Source organism: Apis cerana, linkage group LG4 (assembly GCF_029169275.1).
Source record: "Apis cerana isolate GH-2021 linkage group LG4, AcerK_1.0, whole genome shotgun sequence".
Classification (NCBI taxonomy): domain Eukaryota; kingdom Metazoa; phylum Arthropoda; class Insecta; order Hymenoptera; family Apidae; genus Apis; species Apis cerana.
This window is the reverse complement of record NC_083855.1, coordinates 4082358-4095081: the sequence shown is the minus strand read 5'-3', so window position 1 is coordinate 4095081 and position 12724 is coordinate 4082358. Positions and strand designations below refer to the sequence as shown.

The following is a 12724-nucleotide window of genomic DNA, read 5'->3' as shown; positions in this document are numbered from 1 at the left end:
TAACTTTCTAAAAAGGTTAAACGATCTTGTGCTGAGATGCTACGCGATGCTACCTATATCCTCTACCCAATTGTCTGAAATCGAATCTCTCGTCGAAGATCGAATTGCTCGGGATCCATTGTGAATTTTCTTTTCTTTCAATTGCTCTCATGATTCGTACTTTTATTGTTAAGAGTATTTGCATATAATATATATATATTTTCTTCAAAAACTTTTCATGATGGAATTTCAATGGTTAAAGAGTGCAAGTTCAAAGATATAGGCTCAAAGTTAAAATGAAATTATAACGCGTTAATTTCCAGTGGAATTCTGAATTCCATGGTCAGATGGAAAAGCTTGATACGTCAAAATTTTCGTGTCAAAATTCGAACGCGTGCTTTTTTCGTGCGTGTATATAAATGTCTAGGAAATCTGATATGTCATGTGTCTTGTCAAAATTCACATATATTCTTTTTCATCTGGATAAGAATATCTGTTAATTTACAAAGCATATCTGTTTATTATTATAATCTAAAAAGAAATAACAAAAAAAAATAAGAAAAATAGCCACCAAATATTGATAAAGTTAAAAAACAATCAAAGATTTACACGATACTTTGACTCTCCTCTTATTATCTAAACGAACCATTTTAAAACTTATTAGAATAAAATTTTTCACATCACTCTAGGATCTAAGATCTTTAAAATCGATGAAGAACACACTCGAGGATTCTGAAACGTCTCAATAGATCAAAAAAAGGGCGAAAGCTACAACAATACAACTAATTTCATCGAAAGAGTTCGAAGAGAGATTGATGCCGATCATCGTGATACACGTCTGGTCTCGAGGATCACATCGTAAGTTTCGATTCTCGGGGCAAGGTTCACCCCCATAACGCCTCTCTGAGAGTGGCTTTGCAGGTGGAGGAGAAGTTATTCGTGCGCCTCTCGATCTTGTGTACAGAGGAATTTCTCGTCTAACGAGTGCACCTCCAGTCCTTTCGAGGGAGGATCTTTTACCCCGGGATCACGGTGAAACAGCTGTAATGGATGTTTATACAGACGGGTACCGCGTTTTGTGGAAGATCCTGGGGAAGATTGATCGGGTAAAGATCAAACGATTCGCAGTGATGGATCTCGTTGGCTGGAATCGACCAGCCAGCAAACGGCAGAGACAATTAATGGGGAAGTAACTTGGGAAAGAGGAGGGGAAGAAGATACGGGAGCAATTGGCGAAGTTTGAGTCATTCCAGAATCGCAGTTACTGAACGTGGATTTGGACGTCGATGGTCGATGGTGTGCTTGTAACAAAACGAACTGATTTGTGAATATATATATATCTTTCCATACGGAGATTTGTAAGATTTGATTAAGACTAAATGTAAAATTAGAAAATGGTTTGTGATTCGTGTTCAAAGATAAGGAAAAAATCGAAATTGCGCGAAGAAGAGGAAGTTCGAGTGAAAAAAATGGCCTTTGCTCCTGTTGAGATTAATAAATCGAAGCAATCTTACGATAATAAAAAAAGAAACACCTATAAAAACCTAAAGAAACTATTTTTCCTTTATTTTATTAACTCGAATAAATCATCTTTTGATACGAATTATAGATAAATCTGTATACCAAAATTAGTAAAAATAGATCTACTCACGTACATAAAATTTCTCAACATGATGAATGTTACTACTAGATAGAGATGCGTCGTATGTCGGTATCCGCAATTTCATTTACCCTACTAATTTAGATGCGTGGTTAATGAAGATACATGATTGCAGCTCGCGTGCAAAGTGAACTTACATCATCAGTATCGAGCCGTCTCGATAAAGGATCCTCGAAATTGCTACAACGGCGGCCGCATCAGGATATCCAATATTTCTTAATTATAATCGTCAGCAAATATTCAATGATCTTTCTCCGTTCTTTATCCTCGTTTTTTTCCTCAAATTCATTGGGAATAGTATTACGAAAAGAGGAGAGAGGAAAACAAAAATGTAACGTCGAAACTTAATTTTTTTTCTTCTCCTCGTCATCCTCGTTGATGTCGACACCTCTGTGCGTCAGCACGAACGCGTTGGATGGCGAATAATTAGCGCGGCTCTCGCGGTGAATACATTAGCATGCATCAATTTAAAATCCGGCGTCGAGATGCATCAACGTCCCCGCATCCTTTATCCCACTGTTTATCCAAAGCTGCGGGAATATTTTCTTATATAGAGATGCGTTTAAAAGTGTAATCTTTGGTAAAAATATGGAGTTAAAAACCAAAGAGATGTTATATAAATTTGATAATGTTAAATTTAAAAATTTTCAAAACGATTCATTATTAAAGATCTTCCAATTTTTCTATATGTTAAAATTTTGTTAAAAATTATTGATCTAATTTTATTATTTATCAACTACGAATCTAATTTTTTTTAAATATTCTTAAAGATTTTATTCTATGACGGCTAAAGAAGTAATAATAATTGTAATTCGAATAATTGTCATTTTAAAATTAAAAATCATTCTATTGAGGATAGAACAAAACAAGAAATCAAGATTAATTAGATATATAGTACCAAATAATTTCTTAATAGACGTCTGTGCGTGAATTCATCGTGGTCCATTTCTAATCCGTGAATGCAGGGATTCCAACAACGAAACTTTTCAAAGATTCTTTGCGTTGAAAACTCGAAAGGATCGGTTGAAAAACTGGGAGAGGAGAAGTGAGCAAAGGAACGAGGGTGCGATGCGACTCTTTCGAGGCGTGCACTCAATTTTCCGAGGCTTAACCGGTCCGATGTTTCTTCCCTTTGCCTCGATCGAGTCATGAGACGCAAAGAATATTTTCGTTCTCTTTCGTTTATTCCGCGCCAAGACGGATTTCCTCGAGGAGAGATGCTCTTCTCTTTCTCCCCCCCTCTCTCTCTCTCTCGTTCGAGAAACAGAAGGACAGGGATGGAGGTAATGCTCTGATTCGTTTTATCCCCTCCTCCCATCGATTATGGTCGTATTTTCCGGAGATTAGTCTTCTTGGAACGAGCTCGCCTCATTTTTTCATCTCCCTTTTGACAGCTCTCTTTTATTTAAAATCCATTTCCCTTCTCACGAAGCCTTTTCGACCAATGCTATTAGAAATACTTTTTCTCATCTTTGGAGAATCTATTCGAAAGTACAATCTTCTTTTTTTTCAAAAGAAATGTTAAACAAACAAACGAATCGAATCTGATCACTCGATTATTACTTGCACTTTATTATCACTTCGATTCGATACTGACTTCGTCATGCTAAATTTTTTCCTCCTGTATACATAAATATTGTTTTGTATATGGTAAAATCGCGTATAAAAGGAATTCGTGAATAGAAGGTTTCGCAAATGCGGAATATTTTAGTCGGAGTCAAGTTCGTGACGGAAGTTCACTGTGCGGTTTGAATGTAAAATTCAGCGAATTTTCTTGCGGCTTAACACACGGGAAAAGCACCTCAAATTTTCTCTTCTAACCTATTGTCCGACGTTCCCCGAGTTACACGAGCTAGAAACAATTTGCTGTTGAATTTTAAACTCCATATGTATCCGCTTTTTGTTGTATTGCCTTCATTAATGTATGACGAATACGAATTGTGACGATTTTGGAACGAAAAAGTGCCAGTGTCCCTTTATACGCAGAATCCCTGTTTAATCCGTGGCCGGAAATTGGATCGTCTTCATTCCTGCAGCTTTTCTTCTGCGTCTTAGAATCATCCATGGCGAGAATACAAGCTTAAGTTCGACAGGGATGGATCGATTAAATGACAATCTTGAAAATTGGAATTTAGGAAGTGAAACTTTCTTCTCGGCAATTTTTAAATAAAATAATAATAAAAATTCCGCGATGGAAAATATTTGTAAATAAGGGTAAAATTTTCTTAAAATTTTCTTGGTTATTCGTCAATAATGAGAGCTGTGAAAAGGAGAAAGTGTATATTTTATATTTATAAAACGAAATTTCTATAATAAATTGGTAGCTGGAGAAATTATTAGTTTGATTAATTTTATTCATCTACTCGACGGAATTTTTAATTAATATTATGTTATCGCGTATAAAAAATTATTAATATGTTAAAATAAGCAAAATTATTGATATCTCTAGCGAAATTAGAATTTCAAAATTTTAATCAATAGCGTATATCATTTTAATTATATTTCCATGACAAAGTATCCTTTCAGAGGAAAATTTTTCTTAAAATTAAAAGGAAAAAATAATAAAGTACTACGCTTTATTATTCACCTAAAGTATCTAACCAAAACATTATGATTGAAAAGATTCATAAATTCACTATTTCGTATTAGATTTTCAACCCTCAAAGAAAATTGACTGTTCCTTTCCCAAAAGTACAAGAAACACTTCACTGTATCGGTTAGCCAAGTTAAACCATCCAACCCCCAGCACTCTCGACAAATAAATCCGTAGGGGGTGAATTTTTTTGAATAAAGTCACGGCACGTTCATGGAATTGGCTCTCGTGGAACGGCCTACAGATTTCTCTGTGGGGAGAATTGCGCTCCATATATATAGGGTGTTCAAACAAAGGTATTTAGACGGAAAATTTAAGGGATGATTCTTAAAAAATTCTTGAAACAAAAAGAAAAAATACGAAACGATCTAATCCAAATCCAAAAGAATATCTGTAACAATATATTAAGTATTATTTTATCGAATTACTCTGTTGCGTAACAAATATATAACGATTGTACTTCGCCATTATTATAACTCGTTTATTTTACTCTCTGGAATTACTTCTTCGTTCGAACACCCTGTATATCCATCCCTCGGGGAAGAAGGTAGATTAGGTCGGTTTAACGTGCGATTTAGCGAGGATGGGGACATCTCAATCGCACACGCGTCGAGGGGAGATCTGTCATCGTTGCTGAGAAAGGCCGTTCGAATGGAAGCGACGATTAATCGAGAGATGGCGTAGGGCTGGCTCCTCGTCACGAATTTACACGCCACCCTCGGCCGTCTTATCCCCCGTGGCTTTAGAACCCTGTCATTCTTCCTCCTCCCGTCCCTGTTTCGATTCTACGTCTTTTCGACGTGACTGCAGTCTGAGCTGGATTACGTTCACGTCATGGGACGGATCTTGGTTTTATGATGGAGCAAGACAGAAAGCCGGTATTGAGCATTGCAAAATTTGATCTCGAGATTTGCAAGTTTTTATTTCGAAACAGATGCGACTCTTCATTCTGTATTTAATAGGGAATAATATCAAATCAAAGTGATTTTTCGTTTTTATTTTTTTATTCCCCCGTTAAGGATGTTTCTACCTATTTTTAAAGGGGAGGGAGATTTAATAAAATTAATGTCGAAGCGATAGAATAGTGGATGTTGTACGATTCTTGATACAGAATATTAGAGGTGCGAGACAAGAGTGTTTGAACTCAGAAATGTGCAATTAAATTTTCAAGCGAGCACGGTTGAATTTATTTCATGCACCTCATTTAAGAGAAGAATACGCGCGCGAATAAGAGCAAATTATTTTTTAAAACTATTGAATATACAGGTCTGCTTTTTAATTTTTTAACCTCGAGATATAGTTATTGTACTCTCGTTTCAAAATTAAATAATCGAGGAAACGTACGTAGACGAATTTATTTTAACTCGATATTTTTGCACGATAAAGAGATCGATGAATTAATAATTTTATTAAAAAGCTTATTCTTATTAATTGTTTTAACGTTGTATCCATATTTAACACATTATTATTTCTCCAAATACTGTGACCCTGGTTATTAAAATCCAACATTCCTGCTCCATTGAAGATTCAATCGATATTAAAATTAACTCGATCATTTTCAGGTGAGCCCATTAAGCTGTGTCAAACAAAATTTCCCGGTCGATCAACGTAACCGTAAGTGACTCCACATATATATCGCCGGGATAATTTATCAATCGTCGACTGGCAATCGTGCCCATTTACCTACACCTGATTTTATTTGCACATTTTAATGGCGATCTTTTGCTTGCTAACCTTCAAAGGATTGACACTTTTCATTGAAATTTTAATTTTCCCTCTTTATGAAAAATTTATACACGTAGCGGTTCTTTTTCTTTACCGATTCGATAATTTTAATTAAAGACAATGTTTACATCTTTGCAATTTAGTACACCTATTACGTACGAATTAATTAATTCACTTGTAACGCAAATTATCATAATAATATAGCATTTACAAGGCTGGAGGCTAAAATTTTTGAATTTGAATTTTGTATATGTTTATTTTTCAATGATCGAAAAGAATATCCATTTTGAATAACAAATTGCGTACATAATACGCTTCTAATATATACTGATATTAATAATGTTAGAATAAAAGTCTATACCACATAGAATAAAGAATTAGATTCATAATACTTGCATGAAAATTGTCTCGATTATCAAGAGATTTCGAATCGGGTGTAAAAATTGATCCAAGAAGATATTTACGCGAGAAAGTTAACAAAGAAAACTAAAAAAAAAAAGAAAAAAAGTACTGCTTGTTTACCGTAGTATAATTACGCATGCCCTCAAGGGTCTTATCGCCACTATGGAAACATCGACGTTGGAAACGCGCCAATATTCTTTCCTTCTGGCTTTGTTGCACGACAATTAGGCGAGCTTACCCGCTTTGTTGTCGCGACTTTCGTGCGAACAGATACGTCATTGTCCATGGGATACCCCTTTTGTTCAACTCGCCGCCTCCTCTGTCCTCCAATAGCCCAAGGGTGAAGATTTTCGAACTGGAGAATACGTATAGAACTTAGTAGATTGTGATATTCAGAAAATTGTGCTAACTACACAGAAGTTTTTCATATTTGAATATTTGGGACTAAGTATAAAAAATGTATTAAGTTTTTTTTTAATTTCGAAGACTAACAAAGAGTGAGAAATCTATCGAATTCGATAGTTTTATAAAAAGCACTGCACTGTTTATAGGGAAAGATAAATTTGAATACTCAATACGTATAATATCTCACTATATGAATTAAATTTCTTAATCGAATAATAAAATAAAACTTGCACGGCAAAGAATATTTGCTCTAAATATTTGAAAATTGGAGGGTCTGAAAGATTTGAGAGAACATTTTCTGGTTGAGAGAAAGAGAACAGGAGAATATTCATGTTCCGATGAACTCTTTGATCCAGAAATCCTGGGATGCCTCCACACACAGGTGTATTCAGGGGAAACGATTCTTGTGCAAACGTAATTCGGATCGACGTCTTGGCGCGTCAACAGAGAAGCGTTTCCAACCCTCGAGAAGGAAAGTAGCACAAAGGAACATCGGCTTTGTTCGAGGATGGGGCTCATCTCGTTACACAAACGTGCATACAGAAGGGAGTTCCGTATCGGAGCCACGAATTGGAAACGCGCCAGTTTTTCCCATTCCTCCTCCGTGTATTTTTCACCTGCGCGACCACCCTTTTGTTCCAGGTCAGGCAATTACGCGCGGACGGTTTTGTTTCGTCTGCCTCGAAATTCCTGGATAAAATTCTGTCCCTTTGTAAAATTCATAATGATTAAATCAAGTTCGATAGCTAGAATTTCAATACGTAGTAGGAATAATAACCCGTGAAATTAGGAAAAGAGAGAGAGAAAAAGAAAAAAAGTATATATATATATATATATAGAATGTGATATCCAATCTTTCTATCATTGATTTTCTTCATCTATCATGTAAGAAACTTTTTGGTTAATTTAGAATAGATGTATATTCTATTAATGATAGAGAGCAATGTTGTTCGTTGGACGTTATATTCGTAAACGATATTGCATATAAACATTCTTCTGATCAAGACAACATCGATGAATTGTCTAAATCTGGATCATCCTGGATCTCAAATTATCTCGCTTTAAGGTTCTCGCACGGTGATCCAAGTACTCGCCAACTCTCGACTCGATTGGCTGGGAAAAGGCGAGAGGAAACGGTTTACATAAGCATCCAGGCTCCATTATTATATGCGCGAAAGTGAACGAATCGCGTTTCACTTTCGAGCAGATATCGCGGCCAATAACGACCTATGCCACGTCCAGAACCTCTTCAAAACCGGAAAATCACGGGTAATCTAGCCGTGAATCGGTGGCAGCCGTAATAGCCGTCAAGGGTGATAATTCATCCGCAAGGAGGTGTGTTGCGGTGAAATATCGAGTACACTCGTAATAATTAATATCCTCTTTTGGTTGGATCTCTCGTTATCCAACACCGTTGTTCTCGCGGAAATAGATTGATGGAGATTCGAATAGATGAAGCGTTTTGCGCTCGATGCCTGATAAGGCTGATGGAGTGATAAGCCATTGGCTTTTCGCTATGATAATTTTACGAGATGCTCGAGGATTACATTGTGCACCTCGTGAAGATTGTTTGCTTCCTGGATGGATGGCTTGTAAATGAAGTGATTTATTTTATTTATTTTAATTTATTTCGTGAAAAGAAAGAGATATCAACAATTTACTTGTCAATTCGAAATGATCTAACTTTTTCAATCGCACGGCTCTGAAACTCAAATGTACAAATTTTCATCCTCGAGCCAACGTGGTTCCATTAAAATCTTATCGAAAAATTGTTAAGACGACGGGGCAACGTAATGCCTACTGATTAGCTTCCACCTCGGCCAGACCATCCGGTGGATGCGACTTTTTCCGATAGAAAGCTATCGTCTCGACCGATTCGGGCGAAGAGGGGTTGTTCATGAACCAATAATCCCCCGAAAACCCTCGATCGCTACTATCGAGAATGAAACGAATTCTATCTGCAGGCTATAGACAGGGAACGAAAACAGCACAGGCGGATAAGCAGTCTGAAAAAACAAAAGAAAAAGAAGAGACCGGATAGTATAGAAACGCGATGAAATGTCGCTACAAGGCTATCGCCTTGGCTTGGACCATCTCTTTGAAAGAGTTTAATGCTAACGTTGAATTGCTGGATTAAATAATTGGAAATTACATCATTGAGGCTATCGATAATTTCTTTTTTTATAATATATTTATAATATATTTAAATATATTTTAATGAATAATTAAATCACTGATTGATCGTTGGTCGTTTTTTTTTTTTAAGAAAGAAACATATTTTATTTCTTTATTTTAATATAGTTATCCAATAGCTATATGGAAAGTGATATCTCAATGAAGATGACACGTATCACTTACTGAAATTTCAAAGTTTCATATCCAAGAAAACCTTCTGAATTTCACATAGCCCCAGATAACTTGCCACTACAATCCACCACTTTGTATCTCATACGACGTGAACTTTCCAACATCTTATCCATAGAGAAAAACTTTACGAGTTTTTAATCATGGAATCGATCTTCGAGAAATAATTTTTTCCTTTCTTTTGTCTTTTTTGTTGTTTTTTTTTTTCACAAGATTTCTTCAAGTTTTCAAACGGGGGGTGAAGACGACGAATGGAGAGAATCGACCTTCAAACGAGATTTAGAGAGAGGAAAGAAATTTTCCACCCCGTGTCTAGCTAGTTTAATTGCTTTAAAGCAGCCGCGCAGAAAGCTAGAGATCGAATCCGGGCAATCCGATCGTCGATTCTTTTTCCACGACGAGTTAAATGTATAAATCTGCACTCTGGGGAGGAGAGGGGGAAGGAGGATTCGATGGTTCCGCTCACGGAATTCAATTCACCGTTTCCAAGGGAGGCGAAAAGACCTTTTTGCCTCTCCGCCCCGTAGTTTCGCTTCGAATTAGTCTCTTTGTGCACGGCTGCGTAAACAGAATTCCTTCTTCCGTACGAAATTAACCCTGGCTCCGTCCCTTTCCGAAAATTGTCGCGCTAGATGTCACTGTTCACCATTCCTTTTCGAATCAATTTTTTTCTCCAAGATAACTTGTTCTCCAATCTTTTAAAATTTTATTTACGATCGAAAAAGTATCTTTGATCTTTTCTTTCGTCTTATAGTATTAGGAGATGGAGAAATTTTAGATTTTGATTTTACTGTATCGAGTTATTGTATCTTTATTATTCAAACTGAGACTATGTTATAATTAATTATCGATTCATTTTTCAACCAATCATGCATTTTGTAAAAGTCCGATTAAGCACAGAATGCAAATTCTTTTTTCTAATTATTGGTTTTGCAAAAAAGGTTTGATAATATATTGCATAGCGCTTTTAGAGAATTTTATTTCGATAAAATAAGTTCACGAAATATTGAAACTAGAATAACCAACTGACATATATTCACCTACATATCATACAATTATTTAAATATCTATTAGACGTGCATAAGTCTATGAATAGAATCGGGCAAACACTTTCAAACACCTTCATACCTTCATGCACAAATTTCTCTGTTCGTTTCGAACTCTGGAATCTTTGCCGCGGTACCAATGAACTTCCGGATCGTGGCGGAAACCACACTCACGGTATATATCAATGACAAACCGGTACGAGGATTGAAACAGTTTGAGGCCGGGTATTTAACTTGCAGACGAACGCGTGACACGAATAATCGCGAGAAATAGACTAATACGCCAAAGTTCGTATAAGTGCTCCAACTAATTAGCGAACTTGCGGATAAATTATAATTATTATTTATCGCTCGTCCATCCTTTGGTATCATTCAATTTGATTAATGTAGGTGGGTCGAAGAAGTTGGCGAGCCGAGGATAAAATCGCATTAATTAACGGGAACTTGGAATTTGCGAGTCGTTGAGCGCCGAAATATTACTTAAAAGTGATAATTCTTCGAGATGATTCCTTTTTTCTTTATTATTTTAAGTCAAATTGGTTTAATATCTGTTTCTGTAATATAGTTAATACGATATTTTCTAATAGATGAGTCCTAGGATTTGTGAAATATCTACGTGAACATTGAGATTGAGTGAGAACTTTTAGAGAAAATTTTTAAAGATAGAAAGATAATAGAAAGATATTTCGTTGAAATATCATTAGCCTTTTAACGATTCTATACGTAAGAATTGTGTTTTTCGTGTGATAATAGGAGAGAAAGGATATTTCGATGATAAAAAAATTAATCTAGTCCAACGATTGCCCTACATTTTCTTTCGAGAGTTCTGTCAAGAGACGAGAAATAAAACGAGTGATAATCAAAGTTAAAGTAATGGGAACAATTAACTCTCTCTATTACGAGTCTTATCATTCCGATGAACATTTTTATTCCCCATCGTCTCCAACGTTTCAGGCATTAATCGGTGCAATTTAATTCGCGTGACGAATCGTTTTCTGTTAAAACACCTGTTAAAACAAAATTCACACTGACGTTTGTTCACGAAAATCGGATCGTATTAAGCCTTCGATGAAATTTGACGAAGACGAATTTAATAATACGATAATTCCCCCGTGGAAATTGGTTCTTTTTTCTTTTTTTTTTTTGTTCTTTTTAAAGAGAAAGAAATCGATGAATATCAATGAACTTCGAATGGATTAATGAACGGATGGAATAAAAAGTGTAGCTGCGTAATAGCTGCGACAATTTTTTCCCCTCGACGATATTCGAGGATAGTCAATCGCGCGAGCAATCGCGATTAAGGACTAAGAGATCGAATTAATTCGGCTGATTTAATTGATTCGAGCATGGAGGAGTTGATTCAGCTGCTTCAACACTTCGTGAAGCATTAACGGGATCGAGTGGGCAAACTAGGCGTTATCTGTAGGATGTCTGGTCGAAATTCGGTTATTGATGTCCCCATAATTGTCTCGGAACAATTCTCTTCGAATATCATGATTATCTTTTTTTAACAGACAGAAGCAACGACAGATAATGATTACCAATCTTCGTTCTCTAGTCTCCCAAGCGAATATTTAAAAAAAAATAATTAGTAAATTTTGTGAGACGTAATTAATAGATTTTTGTACAAAGTTTTTTCGAAAATAATAAAGCTACGTGACGAACGAAAGTCTGGAAATTTTGCGTAATCCATGAGCAAGATCCTTTTGCGATCGATTGAGCAAGATCGGTGTGGGCAGATCATTTCATATTGCAGCATCCATAACCCGGAGGAGACTGATTAAACGTCGAGATCGACGGCGTCCATTCCGCCAAGACTGCGTCAATTTCATCCACCTTATTTCCCCTCGCCTGTGGCTAATGACCCGTAAATAGGATTGTTCACAAAGAAGATTTAACTGGCGGCGAATGTGATTATTTCCACAGTGATCGTTATCCGCTCCCGTGGCACGCGTTATCCACCCTGAAATAATTCTATTGAATATTTTCCAAGATCTTCAAGAAGGCAATTAAATTCTTTTTTTCTTATTCCCTCTTTATTCTTACTTAAATTTAAATTTAAATTCGGATCTTCCTCTTTCCAAGACAAACGTTTAATCATTAAATGGATTTAATTAAAGAAACGGACGAGTTCGAACTCGTCGTCGCCGTTTGGGTGAACTCCAAAGTTTAAAATTTCAAGCTTTCGACGCGTTTCTAGTCTCGAGATGAGTGGATAGACATTCGTCTTGTTACAACTGCGATCAATTATCGTTTCAAGCGTAATTATCTCGTCTGTATGCTCAGTATGTTCTTTGTTACGAACGAATCGCGATAATTAGAGAAATAATCATTTACAGCAGTCTTAGTCTTCGAATAAGCAACGTCTACGATTCAGAAAAATCGTACAGTGCATGTATATTTAAAAATCGAACATGCACAAATAATCCAATCATCCATTTCCAATTGAATATCAACGTAACATCCCTACTATTAACCCAAACATCGTCACCTCGATAATTCCTTTCTTTTTTCTTCTTCTGGCTCTGAAAATAAAATTTTATTCGACAT

General features: G+C 36.1%; 1 protein-coding gene and 1 long non-coding RNA gene across 2 annotated transcripts in view; one reads left to right on the top strand and one right to left on the bottom strand.

Moving 5' to 3' along the window:
- LOC108003572 (polypeptide N-acetylgalactosaminyltransferase 2) overlaps positions 1–12724 on the top strand; it is a 184472-nt gene that overhangs the window by 63993 nt on the left and 107755 nt on the right. The gene's annotated exons all lie outside the window — the stretch shown is intronic.
- Positions 1–12724, bottom strand: part of LOC108003574 (uncharacterized) — a 50996-nt gene that overhangs the window by 18992 nt on the left and 19280 nt on the right. The gene's annotated exons all lie outside the window — the stretch shown is intronic.